Raw genomic sequence first — 19964 nt, forward strand, 5'->3', positions numbered from 1 at the left:
AATCATGCTGTCTAATCAGCATCTTGCTGTGCCACTCCTGTGAGGTGGATGGATTATCTCGGCAAAGGAGAAGTGCTCACTAACACAGATTTAAACAGATTTGTGAACAATATTTGAGAGAAAAAGGCCTTTTGTGTACACAGAAAAAGTCCTAAATCTTTGAGTTCAGCTCATGAAAAATGGGGGCAAAAACAAAAGTGTTGCGTTTATAATTTTGTTCAGTGTATGTGTATGTATGTATATATGTGTGTGTGTGTGTGTATGTGTATGCATGTATGTATATAAGACCAGTAAATATATTAGATAGCAAGCTATATATAATAGATGACATGCTCATTGACAGGCATTGAGGAATATTTACACCCAAGAGCTTGCAATCGTTTAGGTTCCATACATACTCTTTTTCTCCGTGGTGTGCAAAATGGTCCTTGAAATTATGACTCACCAGACAGCTAGCCCCTCTCGTATCTAGAAAATAAATCCCTTTAGTAGCAAAAGGTTGGAAAAGAAATAAAAGAAAAACATTTTACATTTAATCTGATACAGTGAAGTTTATTTCAGAGATTGCAAGAAAATAAACTCCAGTTGTATGACCTAGTATATATTAACCTAAAATCCCAGGAGGGCATTGATGTGCTGCAGAATAGTGGATTTGGAGGAAATACTGGAGAATAAGCAGGAAATAGAAAAACAAGTAATAAAGAAGCTAGATATTATTTTCAGACAGTAGCTAACGAAAAGCCAGTCCTCTTCTGTTTGTTTTTACATTTGTACAACGGTTACAAAGAGTTCACCTCGAGCTCACCTCTACTTTAATGAAATGCTGCAATATAACTGTGATCAGCCTCTGTAGCTGCCAGGAATGTTGCTTTGGCTGAAGTTGTTACCATTTAAAGCCCTTATACGTTACCTGCATTGTTACTTCCACTCTTTCTCTCAGAGAATGTAACCTTCACACTGCAGATGTAGAGACTGTGGAAATGAAATGCATTCTGCCTTATCCCAAACACTGTGTGCGGTGATGTGTCCAAACTCTCTTTGGTCTCTAGAGGTCCTTGAACAGAAGATGTTCTGGATTCCCTTGTTCTCTTAATAGATTCATACTCTCTGTGCACAGTCTCTGAGTTTCTTCATCTATTTTTGCCACCAATAAAAGAAAATTCCTTCACCTTTGGCAGTAAATTATTTTCTTTAACAAAGCAAAGATCGGAAATGAGAAATTATGGTTTGCCATTTGAGAGGAAAATACGGTGATAGGCTTAGAGGAATCCCTGGTATATATACAGAAAGGACTTTCTGTAGTATAGGACTCGTATAGGTGAGTGAACCGGAACAAAACATAATAGGACTCGAATAGATGAGTGAAAATTAGTGTTTATTATTACTCAAACCTTTTGACAAGCATAGCTTTTCTTTTTCTTTTTAAATTAAGTAGCCTTTGGGTATATTAATCTATAAATCATAGTTTTAAGTAAATAACGTATTTCAGTACATCCCCCATGCTCAATGAGGGCAGCTACCTTTAAATCACCTTTAGTGAGAAGCTCAGCTTATCCAGCCATAACCTCTTCATGTAACCAACAGTTAGTGTGCATTCACAAATCCAGATGTTATGCACAAGTAATGGACATATCACAATTGCACTTTATGGCAGTTTCAAGGGTATAACATTGTGCATAGTCGTGACAGATACATATCTCTTTTGACCAAATTGGTTTAAAGGAACACTACAATATCAGGAATACAAGCATATACCCTGGAGTCTCATGGTGGCAGTGGGGTTATGGTATGGGCAGACGTATGTTATGGACAACTAACACAGTTGTATTTTATTGATGGCATTTTGAATGCACAGAGATACCATGACGAGATCCTGAGGCCCATTGTTGTGCCATTCATCCATGACCATCACCTCTTGTTGCAGCATGATAATGCATGACAGCATGCAGCAAGGATCCGTACATAATTCCTGGAAGCTGAAAACATCCCAGATCTTGCATGGCCAGCATACTTACCAGACATGTCACCCATTGACAGGCCCTGCCAATATCCAGAAACTTTGCACAGTCTTTGCACAGCCAACATCCTACAGTCCACAATCAACAACCTGATGAGCTCTATGCGAAGGAGATGTGTTGGATTGCGTGAGGCAAATGGTTGTCACCAGGGCCGGACTGGGAAGAAAATTCGGCCCGGGCATTTTTTAATTACAGCGGCCCACTAAAAAGGGGGAGGGCCAGATAGGGTGTGTTTTGTCATCACCAATGACAAGCACGCCCCATCACAAAGTAAACATGTTGGTTCAATGCTCTTCCAAGGTAGACCATGCGCAGAGCTCTGCTGAAGAGCTCTGGCATGAGAAAAAGACCCTGTATTTGTTCTGCACAGCGCAAGCAAATTCAATAACATGCTTGCACTGTGTTTGCTTGAAATTTGTCTCTGGTGTCTCAATAGTTGCAAGCAAAAGCATATTGTACAGTGTGTGTGAGGGTGCTGTGTGTGTGTGTAAGGGTGATGTGTGTGTGCAAGAGGAGTGCAGTGTGTGTGTGTGTAAGGGGTGTAGTGTGTGTGTAAGGGGTGTAGTTTGTGTGCAAGAGGGGTGCAGTGTGTGTGTGTGTGTAAGCGGTGTAGTGTGTGTGTAAGGGGTGTAGTTTGTGTCCAAGAGGGGTGCAGTGTGTGTGTTTGTAAGGGGTGTAGTGTGTGTGCAAGAGGGTGCAGTGTGTGTGTGTGTGGGGGGGGGCTAGTGTGTGTGTGTGTGTGTGAGTGATGGGTGCTGTGTTTGCGTGAGGGTGCTATGTGGGTAAGGGTGCTGTGTGTGTGTGAGTGGGTGCTGTTTGCGTGAGGGTGCTATGTGCGTGTCAGGATCGGGACAGGGATCCAACACGCAGAGTACAAACAGTAGCCAGATACGTATACCGGACCTTAGAATGGCCGGACTAACGTAAGTAGTACAGTATAGAATGGTCAAAGACAAGCCGAGGTCGAGGGTAACAGAAGACAGGTAAGCGAGAGACAAGCCGAATCAAGGGTAACAGAGATAAGCAGAGTAAGGTAAAAAAGCCGGGTCAAAACCAAAAGGGATAATAGAAAACACAAGCACTGAGTGACTAGAACAAGCTAGAACCACGACAGGGCAATGAGCTAATGAAAGAAGCTCTGTTAAATACCCTGTTCAGAGCAGTAACCACGCCTCCAAGGCGTCCTGATTGGTCCTGCAGCCATTGACTGACAGGTTGTTCCGGGGGAGTGTCCTGATGACTACTTCCTGCCTAGATGCTGTAAAAGGCAGTCACTCCCTCGCCACCGGCCTAGCATGACCATCAGGGAGCCATCAGACCGTCTGGATGGAGGAACAGCTAAGTCTCTACCTCTTTCGAAGGTAGAGACAACAGGTACCCTGACAGTACCCCCCCTCTCAGATACGCCCACCGGGCGGAATGAACCGGGACGAGATGGGAAGCGAGAGTGATACGCCCTGCGGAGACGGGGAGCATGAACATCCTCCTGAGGTACCCAACTCCTCTCCTCAGGACCATATCCCTTCCAATCAACCAGATATTGTACTCTCCCCCGGGAGATTCGAGAATCAATAATAGAGTTAACCTCATACTCCTCCTGACCCTCCACCTGAACGGGGCGAGGAGGGGCTATTGTGGAGGAAAATCTGTTACATATGAGTGGTTTCAGCAATGAAACGTGAAACGAGTTCGGGATGCGTAAGGTATTAGGAAGAGCTAAACGATACGCAACTGGATTGATACGGGTCAGCACCCTGTAGGGTCCAATATAACGAGGAGCGAACTTCATGGAGGGCACTTTTAAACGGATGTTCCTCGTGCTCAGCCATACCCTATCACCTGGAACAAAGACCGGAGCCGCCCTTCTACGTTTATCAGCGTGTTTCTTGACCAACATAGAGTTGTGCACAAGGATTTGTCGAGTTTGATCCCACAACTTCCTCAAATTGGCAACATGAACATCAACCGACGGCACCCCCTGGGAAGGGGAATCCGAAGGAAGAATAGACGGATGAAAACCATAATTCATGAAGAAGGGGCTTGAATGAGTAGAATCGCAAACGAGATTGTTGTGTGCAAACTCCGCCCAAGGAATCAAACCGACCCAATCATCCTGGTGTTCAGAAACAAAGCATCGTAAATATTGTTCAATTTTCTGGTTGGTACGTTCAGCAGCTCCGTTAGACTGAGGATGATAGGCAGAAGAAAAGTTTAATTTAATACCAAGTTGAGAGCAGAAGGACCTCCAAAAGCGGGAAACAAATTGGGAGCCTCTGTCCGATACAATTTGAGAGGGTATCCCATGTAGGCGAAAAATCTCCTTAGCGAATATCTCTGCCAATTCGGGAGAAGACGGGAGTTTAGGCAGGGGAATGAAGTGTGCCATCTTAGTAAACCTGTCAACCACGGTGAGGATAACAGTCTGTCTTTTAGAGATGGGTAGATCGACAATAAAGTCCATGGCCAAACAGGACCATGGTTTTTCTGGAACCTCCAAGGGTTGCAGGAATCCACATGGAAGCGTATGGGGTTGTTTGGTTTTAGTACAAACTTCACATGCAGCGATGAACTCCTCAATATCCCTCCGTAAAGCAGGCCACCAGAAGTCCTTAGAGATCAACGCGTAAGTTTTGCGAATACCAGGATGTCCCGCCATCTTGCTATTATGTAAACACTGTAAAAGTTCCAGTTGAAGAGCAGGAGGAACGAAATGACGGCCCGCAGGAGTCTGTTTAGGTGCTAGATGTTGCAACTTAATGATCTCGGCCAGTAATGGAGAATGAATCCTGAGATTCGTATTAGCAATGATATTGCATTTCGGAACTATAGAAGAAAGAACTGGTTCAGGTACAGTAGAAGGTTCATATTGGCGAGATAATGCATCGGCTTTAGAGTTTTTAGAACCAGGTCTGTAAGTCAGTACATAATTGAAGTGAGTCAGGAATAAGGACCAACGAGCTTGTCTAGAGGATAAGCGCTTAGCCTCCCCAATATAGGACAAGTTTTTGTGGTCCGTCAAAATCGTAATAGGGTGTAGGGTCCCCTCCAACAAATGTCTCCACTCCTTTAAGGCTTTAATGACTGCTAACAGTTCCCTTTCCCCGATGTCATATCTGCTCTCAGGCCCAGAAAATTTCTTAGAGAAGAAACCACAAGGGTGTAACGGTTTATCCACCCCTAACCTTTGAGACAGAACAGCCCCAACTGCTGTCTCAGAGGCATCGACCTCGAGCAAGAAAGGCAGAGTCGTATCAGGATGGACTAGAATGGGAGCCGAGGCAAAAAGTTCCTTGAGAGTCTTGAAAGCACCCAGAGCTTCCTTAGACCAGAACTTAGTATCAGCCCCTTGTTTGGTCATATTGGTAATAGGCGCAATGATAGAGGAGTATCCTTTAATGAAGCGCCTATAGTAGTTGGAAAAACCAATAAACCTTTGGATAGCCTTGAGTCCTTTGGGCAAGGGCCAGTCTAAAATAGATTGAAGTTTTACAGGGTCCATTTTAAAACCCTCCCCAGAAATCACGTATCCAAGAAAGTCTACCTGAGACTGATCAAAACTGCACTTCTCCAATTTGCAATATAGACCATGTTGCAGCAGCTTGTGTAATACCTTTCTGACCTGTCTATGGTGAGTCTCAATCTCCTTAGAGTGTATTAGTATGTCGTCCAGGTAAACAATAACACAATCATGCTGAAACTCCCTAAGTACCTCATTAATCAAATCTTGAAATACTGCAGGAGCATTGCATAGTCCAAATGGCATAACAGTGTATTCGTAATGGCCATACCGGGTATTGAATGCCGTCATCCACTCGTGACCTTGCTGGATTCTCACCAAATTGTAAGCCCCTCTGAGATCTAACTTGGTGAAGATTTTGGAGCCCTTAAGACGATCAAATAACTCGGTAATCAGTGGGATAGGATAGGCATTTCTGACAGTTATTTTATTCAAGCCTCGGTAATCGATACAAGGTCTCAGCGTGCCATCCTTCTTCTTAATGAAAAAGAACCCAGCCCCGGCCGGAGAAGAAGACCTCCTGATGAATCCCTTTTCTAAATTCTCCCGAATATACTCCTCTAGAACCGAGTTTTCCTGAACAGACAAAGGATATACATGGCCCCTCGGAGGCATAGTGCCGGGTAGAAGCTTAATCTTACAGTCAAATGACCTGTGTGGAGGCAAAGAATCTGCATTCTTCTTGTCAAACACTGCCCTTAAGTCTAGGTAAAGGTCTGGTATTTGTCTTTCTGTGGTCTGAGTAGGATTCTCCGGTATGTTAATATTAGCTAATGGAGAAACCTTGCACAAACACCGATCCTGGCAGCCCTGGCCCCACGAGAGTATCTCTCCTAACTCCCAATCGATAATAGGGTTATGTTTTTTCAACCATGGGTACCCCAGAACTATGGGAACGGAAGGAGACGAAATGAGCAGAAGAGATAAATTCTCCACGTGTAGGATACCCACATTTAAATTAATGGGTATGGTCTCACGAAAGATAACAGGGTCTAGTAGTGGTCTACCATCTATGGCCTCAACGGCCAAAGGTGTCTCCCTTAGCTGGGATGGGAAATTGTTCTTACTAGCAAAGGCTTGGTCGATAAAATTCTCAGCAGCACCGGAATCTATCAATGCCATAGCCCTTACTACTTCCTTCCCCCAAGTTAAGGAAACTGGTAGCAGAAGCCTGTGATCTTTATAATCAGGAGTAGAGGACAAAATAGAAACACCCAAGGCCTGTCCTCTAGAGAGACTTAGGTGCGAGCGTTTCCCGGGCGGTTAGAACAGTTCGAGAGTAAATGACCCTTGGCTCCACAATACATACACAAACCCTCTCTTCTCCTGTACTGTCTTTCCTCCTCAGAGAGGCGGGTATACCCTATCTGCATAGGTTCAGTAAGCAAAGATATCGTGGAGTCAGGACTTGGAACAGCGGGAGCTAACCTAAAAGAAGGTCTCTGGTTCCTCTCTCGAGTGTTCTGTCTCTCTCTTAGACGTTCATCTATACGAGAGATGAACGAAATTAAATCCTCTAAATTCTCAGGGAGTTCTCTGGTAGCAACCTCATCAAGGATTACATCAGATAGGCCATTCAAAAATACATCCATATACGCCTGCTCATTCCACTTGATTTCTGCCGCCAGAGACCTGAACTCTAGTGCATAATCCACCAGTGTTTGGTTCTCCTGTCTCAGGCGCAACAGTAATCTGGCTGCATTAACCTTTCTACCTGGAGGGTCAAATGTTCTTCTAAAAGCAGCTACAAATGCGTTATAGTTATAAACTAATGGATTATCGTTCTCCCATAGTGGGTTGGCCCATCTCAGAGCTTTCTCAATGAGTAGGGTGATAATAAATCCTACTTTTGCCCTATCTGTAGGATAAGAGCGAGGTTGCAATTCAAAGTGGATACTAATTTGGTTTAAAAAACCACAACACTTCTCAGGAGCCCCACCATAGCGTACTGGGGGGGTAATGTGAGAAGAAGCACCCACTGTGGCTACCTCTAGACCTGAACCGACAGGAGAAACAGGGGTATTACGTATCTCCTCTGGTGGGTTATTGGCACAAGCTAATAGAGCCTGTAGCGCAAGCGCCATCTGATCCATTCTGTGATCCATGGCTTCAAACCTAGGATCAGGAGCAGCCAGCTGACTGTTTGTACTTGCAGGATCCATTGGCCCTGTCGTAATGTCAGGATCGGGACAGGGATCCAACACGCAGAGTACAAACAGTAGCCAGATACGTATACCGGACCTTAGAATGGCCGGACTAACGTAAGTAGTACAGTATAGAATGGTCAAAGACAAGCCGAGGTCGAGGGTAACAGAAGACAGGTAAGCGAGAGACAAGCCGAATCAAGGGTAACAGAGATAAGCAGAGTAAGGTAAAAAAGCCGGGTCAAAACCAAAAGGGATAATAGAAAACACAAGCACTGAGTGACTAGAACAAGCTAGAACCACGACAGGGCAATGAGCTAATGAAAGAAGCTCTGTTAAATACCCTGTTCAGAGCAGTAACCACGCCTCCAAGGCGTCCTGATTGGTCCTGCAGCCATTGACTGACAGGTTGTTCCGGGGGAGTGTCCTGATGACTACTTCCTGCCTAGATGCTGTAAAAGGCAGTCACTCCCTCGCGGCCGGCCTAGCATGACCGGATAGACCGCGGGGAAGGGAGCCATCAGACCGTCTGGATGGAGGAACAGCTAAGTCTCTACCTCTTTCGAAGGTAGAGACCACAGGTACCCTGACAGTGCGTGTGAGGAAGCTGTGTGTGTCAGGGGTTCAGTGTGTGTGTGTGTGTGTGAGGGTGCTGTGAGTGTCAGGGGTGCAGTGTGTGTGAGTGAGGGTGCTGTGTGTGTCAAGGGTGCAGTTTGTGTGTGTGTGAGGGTGCTGTGAGTGTCAGGGGTGCAGTGTGTGTGTGTGTATGTGTATGTGTGTGCTAGTGAGGGAGCTGTGAGTGTCAGGGGTGCAGTGTGTGTGTGTTGTGAGTGTCAGGGGTGCAGTGTGTGTGTGCTGTGCATGTCAGGGGTGCAGTGTGTGTGTGTCTGTGTGAGGGTGCTGTAAGTGTTAGGGGTGCAGTGTGTGTGTGCTGTGAGTGTCAGGGATGCTGTGTGTGAGGGTGCTGTAATTGTTAGGGGCGCAGTGTGTGTGTGCTGTGAGTGTCGGGGGTGCAGTGTGAGTGAGGGTGCTGTGAGTGTCAGGGGTGCAGTGTGTGTGTGTGAGTGAGGGTGCTGTGAGTGTCAGGGGTGCAGTGTGTGTGTGTGTGAGGGTGCTGTAAGTGTTAGGGGTGCAGTGTGTGTGTGCGCTGTGAGTGTCAGGGATGCTGTGTGTGAGGGTGCTGTAATTGTTAGGGGCGCAGTGTGTGTGTGCTGTGAGTGCCGGTGGTGCAGTGTGTGTGTGTGTGTGAGTGAGGGTGCTGTGAGTGTCAGGGGTGCAGTGTGTGTGTGTGTGTGTGTGAGTGAGGGTGCTGTGAGTGTCAGGGGTGCAGTGTGTGTGTGTGAGTGAGGGTGCTGTGAGTGTCAGGGGTGCAGTGTGTGTGTGAGTGAGGGTGCTGTGAGTGTTAGGGGTGCAGTGTGTGTGTGTGTGCTGTGAGTGTTAGGGGTGCAGTGTGTGTTTGTGTGTGTGTGTGCTGTGAGTGTTAGGGGTGCAGTGTGTGTGTGTGCTGTGAGTGTTAGGGGTGCTGTGAGTGTTAGGGGTGCAGTGAGTGTTAGGAGTGCAGTGTGTGTGAGTGCTGTGAGTGTTAGGGGTGCAGTGTGTGTGAGTGTGTGTGCTGTGAGTGTTAGGGGTGTCTGTAAAGCTGAAAGATATTTGTACTTGTTTGCAGGGACTAGTTACACCCATGGCAAATGATACTTTGAGAGCCAAGAACTCTGTTGCAGACTGCAAAATGCCAATTCTGTACATTGTATGCTGGCAACAGTTACAACAATCTTCTCTGTTGCATGCATCACACCTGCAAGAGGAAGCTTTCTCACACCTCCCTCTTCCCTCCATTACCTTTTTATTTATTTTTTATTTTATAAATATAATTATAAATTTCCTTCCTCACTTCACAGGCTCAGAGTGCACATGCTCTCTGAGCCGACAAAATGGTCCAACCACAGGCTTCCCTATGAGCGCGCAAGGCTATATCCCCCCTCCCTGCTTACCTTATGCCTGGGAGGGGGTAGCCTGCTGCTGGCTTCCATCCCTGGTGGTCTTAGTGGTGAGTGAACTCTAGCCTGTGAGGCTAGAGTTCACTCTCGCGAGACCCGGAGCGTTGCCATGGCAATGGTCCGAATCTCGCAAGAGGAAGCCGGCAGAGCTGTAAGTAGTAGCTCCGCCGGGTCCTCTTCTGGCTCCCTCACTCTTTCCCCAGCCGGCGGCCGCAGTATACCTGTATGTGGGCCGGTGAGGGAGATCTTTGATCTACCCACCGGCCCGCCATGGACTACAGCAGGGCCGGCGCTCGGATAGTGCCGGCCCTGCAAAGACCGGCAGGGGAGATCCTGTGATCTCCCTGCCGGCCTCGGCCCCTGGCCACCGCGGCCAACCGGGCATTTGCCCGGTGTGCCCGATGGCCAGTCCGGGCCTGGTTGTCACACCAGATACTGACTGGTTTTCGGACCCACCTGTATCCCCCCAATACAGTTAAACTGCACATTTTAGAGTGGCCTTTTATTGTGGCCAGCCTAAGGCACACCTGTGCAATAATCATGCTGTCTTGATATCTTGATATGCCACACCTGTGAGGTGGAAGAATTATCTCGGCAAAGGAGAAGTGCTCACTAACACAGATTTAGACAGATTTGTGAACAATATTTGAGAGAAATAGGCCTTTTGTGTACATAGAAGAAGTCTTAGATCTTTGAGTTCAGCTCATGAAAAATGGGGGCAAAACCAAAAGTGTTGTGTTTATCATTTTGTTCAGTATATATTTCAAATAATATTTAATATTAAAATAGGGTGAGTACGATAACAGTGGTGACATCTCTGACACTACAGTATGAAACAAGCATTCTAGGGAAAGTATTTTTTTTCTTTGTCTTTAAAGACTACTGCATCTCTGTCTGACTTAGAATTATGGTTCTATGTGCAGTCATGATGGTCTAGCCAAAAATAAATTGCCTTCTATTATGAGTTTCCACCTCCCCTCTCCAAAATCTGAGTGTTCGGGTTGGAGCATGAGGTGCCCCTGCCAATCTGTCTCTACACTGTAGCTGGAGTACTAAAAGCATTCATCTGCTATAAGGCAGCTGCAGATCTATCACTAGTGACCTTATAGAGAATATTCCCTGCACGATTGACACAGCTCATTGCTCAAAGCTAAGGCTTTCCAGCACTGCATTAGATGTATGAACTGACATGATACATCTCTCACTCCAAATCCTCTCATTCCCTGATTTTGCCTCCTGAGAAATGAGCATTTACATTGAAGGGCTTTTCACAAGCTCCCATTTCTATTGTGTGACTCCCCCCACCCCACCCTGTGTGAGATGGGAATCATTACAAAATATTGCTATGGCTTAAACTCATTTATTAGTTTTTGGTCCTGGGTAATTGGGCTGAGACATTGAGAGTGGAGCATGTTGCGGAGGGGCCTGAGGTCACTTAATGAGGCGAGATGTAATAATGCAAGATTGATTTTTAGTTGTGTAAAAGCCAGAGAGATATCAAACAGTGCTCGGAATTTGCAGGACACAGCAACTCTCATTGGGACCATAATCCATCCACGGATAGATATAAAAGCACTGAAACATACATACAATGAGAGCCTGCGTTTACAAATCAGAGGGAAAGCCATATGACCCCCTCCCCATCTTAGTCTACTGTATGCCAAGTAATTAGATCTTCTATCCCACAATACTGATGTTTAAAGGACCATTCCAATCACTATAACCACTACAGCTTGCTCAAAGGAGCCAATTGTACAAGGTAAAGTATTTTTACTGGCATATTGTTTCTCACGATTTAAAAATAAAATCAAAAACTGCATCAATGTTATTACCTCAGAAGTAGCCCTTGCTATTAGAAAACCCGACTGCATTTTATACTTTGAAGCTATAGCACTGCAGTGCTTATTTCAGGAGTGCCAATAGAACTCCCTGCTTAGGAGCTTACAGCTCTCCCACAGTAGTTGTGTAGGGAGGGACACCCAGCAGACCCCAAGTAAGAACTCAAACTGTTAAAAAACGGTTTGACTACATAAAATGGGGGCACGAGGGCACTCATGGCGTCAACACCACTAATGCGAGCTGCAGTGTTTATGGTGCTTAGACTGTTCTTTTAGGACTTTAGCAAATAATCTTTATCATATAATGTAAAAATGATAAGAAATCTTAAATGTTAGACATCTTGTTAAAAAACAACAGATGTTACAATATATCATCAAGGAACTTCCGGCATGTTAAAACATGAATTCCGCAGACTATATATGCTGGGCTGGAATATAGGGATGTCTTTTTTTATCTTTGTTTTGATGGGTATTCTATGTTTTATGCACTCTAAGCATTCTCAGATTTTCTGATTAACAAATATAAGCACACTGTTGGACTGCCACTGTGCTTTCTTTTAGCTTATGAGTAACTGGGGAAAACATAAAAAAAAGCTAATTAGGAATTAACATACTAGAAATGTATTAGATTAGCCGACACTAGATCAGTAAGCAGTAATGTACTTTATGTCAGATAAAATGATTACTGTAGCCACATTGTATGTTACCTCAAGGAGACCAGGGGGTCAGGAGAAGTGCAGACATTGTGGGAGACCCCTCACCCGTCAGAAATGTTGTTAGGGGACTTCAAAGCGGAATATGTATTCAAAGGGGGAGATATTAGTTCCTTCTCAGTTGTTAGTTTCTTCGGAATAATGTTGGCACTGGGAGGTTAATACTACATTCATGTTTTAAGGTTATTGACTAAATTGAGATTCATCTAGAATCCAAAGTGAATTTCAAATTTAAGGCCAAAATGGCAAACGTGGAAAACGTCCAGTTTCATGTTTTGGTTACTTTGAAATTCACTGTGGATTCACTTTGAATTACTGACAATTCTCAGGTTAGCGTTTACCCTGTGTTTTGTTTAATGTGTATTCCTTTGTTTTTCAAATCGCGATGGCATTTTTACTTGCACATTGAAGCAAAAGTGATAGGAATTAACAGAAATTAGGGTCGTTCAGTCGGTAAACTTTTAGACCAAATTAGCCAGGAACGAGAAAGATTTTGCAACTCAGCCATGCTTGGTCAATTCCTGACAATTCACCCTAAATGGAAAGGTTGTTTACAAACATTTAGAATACCAAGGTTATCTCTGTTCTTCTTATATTACAAGAAGATAGACAAGTGCTGGATACAAGATAAAAATGTTTTTTTTTTAATTGGTTGGTTATTGGAATATCAATGATGATTCACACTTTGACCTATTTGGATAATACACTATTTTACTTGATCAACGTGCTCTTCCAACTTTAAAGGGAAAAACATTTCTAAATGTATCAGTAGCCAGGCTGCTTCTAAGGTAATATCATTTTTGCAGTTTTTTTTATTGTTTTCCATGATTAGAAATAATATGCCAATGAATAATATTGTACCCTGGATAATCGCCTCCTTTGATGTCTTGCTGTGTGCTAATAACAGACATACTATACAGAAAGCAAATGTAAATAGCATAAGCAAACGGGACTATTGGATATTTAAAACTACAAAGTTTGTCTTCAAAAACTAGGATACATAGTTTTGTGAATTACCACCTACATTGTTTAAAAATATGAGAATATTGGTATAACGATATGCCATTCAGTTCACTGAAAATCATATTTGTTCCATAGTTTGATTTCTTAGATTTTTAACTCTGCCTTTAAATGCTCTTTGTGAATAGCCTATAATACAATAACTCATTGATGCGGGAGAAGCAAGAAAAGGGTTGCGTGAGAGAAGGAGGTAATGAGAATAAACTGTGAAGCTCGGTGGGAGAGTTTTTGATAACATGTATAGCTGTGTTTTTATAGGTTCTGATATTGTAACCAGATATTTGAAGGCTGAATGTCTTGTAAATCAGAAGATGAGTTTATGGCCTCCAGTTAAAAGAAATGCAACTCATTTTTTTTTTTTTTTGAGAAACGAGTACATACACAAATAGGTCTATTCCTTTTAGCTATTAAAGACTAAATAAAAAACTGGTAGTATACCTAACTATTTACAAAGACCATATCATGCTTATAAAGCCAGTATGCCTGATAGAAAAACTACTAGTTCATCTGATAGCAAGTGTCCCTTACAACCGACTTCCAAATATTTATTTTGAAGACTTTTTTCTATGTTATTATTATTCTGTTGCTTTTACTAAATATTTTTCAAGTTTTTTTTTATTTCATTTTTGTTTTTATTTCCATGGATCTACCATACAATTACAAATACATTTATTTGTTTTTTAGAATACCTATACTCGAGTATAAGCCGACCCGAATATAAGCTGAGGCCCCTAATTTTACCCCAAAAAACTGGGAAAACTTATTGACTCGAGTATAAGACTAGGGTGGGAAATGCAGTAGCTACTGGTAAATTTCTAAATAAAATTAGATCCTAAAAAATTTATATTGATTGAATATTTATTTACAGTGTGTGTATATAATGAATGCAGTGTGTGTGTATGAATGCAGTGTGTGTATGAATGCAGTGGGTGTGTATGAATGCAGTGGGTGTGTATGAGTGCAGTGTGTGTATGCGTGCAGTGTGTGTATGAGTGCAGTGTGTGTATGAGTGCAGCGTGTGTGTATGAGTGCAGCGTGTGTGTATGAGTGCAGCGTGTGTGTATGAGTGCAGTGTGTGTGTGTATGAGTGCAGCGCGTGTGTATGAGTGCAGTGTGTGTGTGTATGAGTGCAGTGTGTGTGTATGAATGCAGTGTGTGTGTATGAATGCAGGGGGTGTGTATGAATGCAGTGGGTGTGTATGAGTGCAGTGTGTGTATGAGTGCAGCGTGTGTGTATGAGTGCAGTGTGTGTATGAGTGCAGCGTGTGTATGAGTGCAGTGTGTGTATGAGTGCAGTGTATGTGTATGACTGCAGCGTGTGTATGAGTGCAGTGTGTGTATGAGTGCAGCGTGTGTGTATGAGTGCAGCGTGTGTATGAGTGCAGCGTGTGTGTATGAGTGCAGCGTGTGTGTTTGAGTGCAGCGTGTGTATGAGTGCAGTGTGTGTATGAGTGCAGCATATGTGTATGACTGCAGCGTGTGTGTATGAGTGCAGCGTGTGTATGAGTGCAGTGTGTGTATGAGTGCAGCGTGTGTATGAGTGCAGCGTGTGTGTATGAGTGCAGCGTGTATGTATGAGTGCAGCGTGTGTGTATGAGTGCAGTGTGTGTGTGTATGAGTGCAGTGTGTGTAGCTGAGTCTTGGTGGGGGGTGGGCAATTTTATTATAATTTTTTAATTATTATTTTAATAATTATTTATTATTATTATTTTGTATTATTTTTTTAATTTAATTATTATTTTTTATTTCATTTAATTTTTTTTTGTCCCCCCTCCCTGCTTGATACATGGCAGGGAGGGGGGCTCTCCTTCCCTGGTGGTCCAGTGGCATTGGTAGTTCAGTGGGGGGGGGAGGGGACTGGCAGAGCTGTTACTTACCTCTCCTGCAGCTCCTGTCAGCTCCCTTCTCCACCGCGGCGGTCCGGTCAGCATCTCTGTCAGCTCACACTGTAAGTCTTGCGAGAGCCGCACTATGACCCCGCGGCTCTCGCAAGACTTACACTGGGAGCTGACCGAGGTGCTGAACGGACCGCCGCGGAGGAGGAGGGAGTTGACAGGAGCTGCAGGAAAGGTAAGTAACAGCTCTGCCAGCCCCCACAGCCCCCAGTCTATATTATGGCAATGTAAATTGCCATAATACAGACATTAACTCGAGTATAAGCCGAGTTGGGGTTTTTCAGCACAAAAAATGTGCTGAAAAACTCGGCTTATACTCGAGTATATACGGTATATTCATTTAGGTTGTAGTGACGTGAGAACTGATTTGCAAAACACAGTTGAAAAAAAATATCCATTGCATTTGGGTGATGGATTTTTTCCTACCTTGGTTATTCTAATTTAAATTTTGCAAACCGTTTTCAGATATCTACAACTCTTTATATTTGTTGAATAGATTTCTGTAAAAATGTGTTCTCTTATATTCGTATTCCATTATTCCCGGTTCCTGTTCTATAGCTGTATAGTTTAGATCATTTAGCTTGTCATATTCAAGTGCATATTTAAGAAGGAGGGATAACCTTTGTGCAATTAGAATTTAAAACCAGTTGACATAGTCATGCACAGAACATTATTTTAGAGTGTGTACCCAGGGGAAACTGCCATCTAAATAAATAATACTCATTTTAAAAAATGCACAATTTTCTCCGCGTAAACCAGGTGCATAACTATTGTCAGCACTTTTTCTTCAAAAACATAAAAAACACACATAGAGAGCGCTAAACAGGGGGCAGTAAGGACAAATTGCCTTCATCAGGGTTAGCCTGCGTGCACCAAAACACACCCCTTGCACACAAATATGCATGCTGCAGTCGAGTGTACTTCCCTGTAGTGATAATATGTTCAAAATCCTAGTTTTATTTTACTTGTTTTTTACCCTTTCTTTCCCCTCATACTTGGTTTCAGTAACATCATATTCCTGTCACTAAATGTAGATTGTCATGTTTTAGATATTTTTTCAAGGAATCTTTAAATTAATACCCCTGCAGTTAAGTGACAGCTATAGAAGAAAATGACATAGTGAGTTTCCAGGGACAAAGATGGTTCTGCTTCTATTAAAACAGCAGGGGGCATTGTAGGACAGAATTAATATCATATAGAAATAGTTTTAATGTTCAGCAAAAACATTGCAGGGTTTAATAATAATAGATTTTGCAAGGCTGGTACGGTCTAAATTCTGCTGGTACGGTCTAAATTGTGGAGCCAGTCCAAAAGCAAAAGATTAATTTGCAATGTATGGCTTTTTTTAAGGAATGCAGTTTGCCAAACAGAGGTTAAAGGGACATTATAATAACTAGAACAACTACAGCTCAATTTCGTGGTTCTGGATATATACCCGGTCCATGCAGGGACAGCAGTCTATGTGCTGCCTTTTCAGAGAAAGGCAGTGTTTACATCGCTGCCTCAATCCACTCCTGGAGGCGCTAGAGGAACTTCCTGGATGCGTTATGCAATATGTGCAGGATGTTGATTCAATGTACCTTGATGAGGAAGGGCTGATTTGCATAGCGATTTGCTGTACATGTGCAGTATCCTCACAATACATTCGTATGGGGAAGCATTGGATTGGTTTCAGATAATCAGAATTGATGATATTAGTCATGGTAGTCGGACTGCAATAGTGCGCCGCGAGATATAAAGGTTAATTAGAAACCTTTTATTTTTAACCCTTGCAGCGGTTGGTAAATTTGTATTTCTAACACTATAGTATTAATTTTCAGGTCTTTAATCCATTAAGGACGGTGGGCATTCTATGCCGTCCTTTTTGGGGTGGTCCTTCATACTTACCGGTCACACGCCAGCGGTCGCAATCCTGGGGTCTGCCTGGGAGCTCAGGCAGACCCTCTCTGCCTGATCTGGCCCCCCCGGCCATTTGATCAATTGCTGAAATAGTCGGCTTATGCAGTGCCTGCAGGGAGCCTACCTGAACTATCAGGCAGTCCCCCTCATGCCTGTAAAAAAGTTTTTAAAAGTTAGGAAAAGTTATAAAACAGTTTTAAAATTAAATAAAAAGTACTTATTGTCAGGGTCTCCCCTCACCTGTCAGCGAGCGGCGTCCTCTCTTCTTGACACGCCGCTCACATCGTCCTCCCCCCTCCCAGCGGCAGCATGTATAACGCTGCACGCTGGGAGCCGGCACGATTATCTGAACGCCGGGGTCACTCACGTGACCCGGCGTTAAAGCTACAGCACAGTAATCACAGTGGGAGTTATAGATATCCCCCACGTGTGATTGTTAATTCTGATTGGAAGTTATCGAATCAGAATTAAGCACAGGATTTAAATACTTACCTTTCCTGTCTCTCAGTGCCCTGTTGTGGTCTTTGATACCTGTATTGCAATTTGCTCGTGTGTCTCTCTGGTTACCGTATATTTGGCTTGTTATTCCGATTTTCCTGCTTTCTCCATTCCTCGGCTTGTTTCTCGTTCTCCTGTTTTCTGGCTCCCATTACTTGGCTTGTCTCCTGACTATTCTTAGTGTGCTTAGCCCGGCCATTCTAAGGACCGGTACGGCACCCTTTACTATCTGTGACCTGTTAGCGTGTTAGGTTCCCCGAATCGTGACACTTATGTATATATATATATGATCAAAATACTTTTATACATACAGGTACATACACATACATACATCATTAATAAAATATATATAATTATATATACATTTTAATATTAAAATACACTTAAAATGACATGTATGTTATATATATATATATATGCGTATATATAATATATGCAGGATGTTGATTCAATATACAAATATATGTAATTATAATTATAAAATAGTAAGGGACTTTGTAACTTTGCAAAACACCATAAAGCCTTTACATTAGGGGTACTGTTTTACTTGTGAGACATCACTGCACACAAATATGTGTACTTTATTGTAGTAACAATGTCACAGTATTGTGACATTCACAGTTAAAATGCCATGCAAAACTAAAAAAAATAACATTTCTTAATTTATCATTTTTTTTTATATTTTATTCATATTAAATTCTGTTTAATATACAAATATTCGATGCAAACAAGCAGTCTGCTGACATCATCAGAAGTGGTAGCCTGATCCAATCACAGTGCTTCCCCATAGGATTGGCTGAGACTGACAAGGAGGCAGGTCAGGGGCAGAGCCAGCACAAATCAAACAAAGCCCTGGCCAATCAGCATCTCCTCATAGAGATGAATTGAATCAATGAATCTCTATGAGGAAAGTTCAGTGTCTGCATGCAGAGGGAGGAGACACTGAATGCTTGGATGCATTTTAGGCAGCCATGACCCAGGAAGGATCTCTAACAGCCATCTGAGGAGTGGCCAGTGAAGTTATCACTAGGCGGTAATGTAAACACTGCATTTTCTCTGAAAAGACAATAATTACAGCAAAAACCCTGAAGGTAATGATTCTTCTCACCAGAACAAATTCAATAAGCTTTTGTTGTTCTGGTGACTATAGTGTCCCTTTAAGGGATTAAGTATTGTTGCTACACTGTTACAAAAATACAAACATAAAGGCAGTATTGAGTAAAATATTGCCTAAATAGTGTACTATCATGTCCATTTGACTGATACAGCTCTGTAGAATGCGTTTGTGTATGTATTCCTACTTCTCATATAAAATAGTGTAGTGCAGTGGTTCCCAAACTAGTCCTCATGTCGAGGCAACCTTCTAGATTTTGTCTGTATCTCCATTAGAATAGAAATTGAAATACATGAATCCTAAACAGTTGCTGGGCTATGAGGTGGTTCTGTAACCACTAAATTACAAAAGGGAATCGATGAGTAGCCTCACTTATTCACAAGGCTGTAGGTTCTAATGAGTAAGAAAGGCTACTTTGAGATACACTTTGTAATTCAGTGGTTCCCAAACTAGTCCTCAGGCTGCCATCAGAGATTTAAAGGGACACTATAGTCACCCAGACCACTTGAATCAATAAAGTGGTCTGGGTGCCAGGTCCCTCAGGTTTTAAACCTTCACATGTAAACATAGCAGTTTCAGAGAAACTGCTATATTAAAATAGCAGGGTTAATCCAACCTCCACTGGCTGTGTTCCTGACAGCCGCTAGAGGCGCTTCTGCGACGCTGGATGCGAAATTGGCATCCAGCGTGCAGAATATCCATAGGAAAGCATTGAGAAATGCTTTCCTATGGACTGTTAGAATGCGCGCACAGCTCTTGCCGCGCATGCGCATTCTGCTCCACTCGGGAGCTAATGTCAGCCCGGGAGGAGAGGTAACCAGCGCCGAGGGAGCCAGGCTCTGGATTAAGGTAAGCTGCTGCGCCACGGGAGTGGGACCCCAAGAGTGAGGGTCCCCCAAGGATGACATAGTGTCAGGAAAACGGGTTTGTTTTCCTGACACTATAGTGATCCTTTAAGAGTCCTTTGCACAGCTCGATGTCTGAGGCCATCCACAGGGCAGTCCTCCAGTTTGTCAACAGGGATGTAATGAATGCAGTGTGTATGTATAGCGGATAAAGTGTGTATATGTGTGACATATACAGTGTGTGTGTGTGTGTGTGTGTGTGTGTGTGTAAAAGATACAGTGTGTGTACGGGATGCAGTATGTGTGTGTCTGTAAGGAGTGAACGTGTATGGAGGATACAGTGTGTGTATGTGTGTAAAGGATGCAGAATATATGTATGGAGGATGTAGTGTGTGTGTGTGTGTGTAATGGATGCCGTGAGTGTGTGTTTATGGAGGATGCAGTGCCTGTGTGTAAGGGATACAGT

Source organism: Pelobates fuscus, chromosome 7, assembly GCF_036172605.1.
Source record: "Pelobates fuscus isolate aPelFus1 chromosome 7, aPelFus1.pri, whole genome shotgun sequence".
NCBI classification, from domain to species: Eukaryota; Metazoa; Chordata; class Amphibia; order Anura; family Pelobatidae; genus Pelobates; species Pelobates fuscus.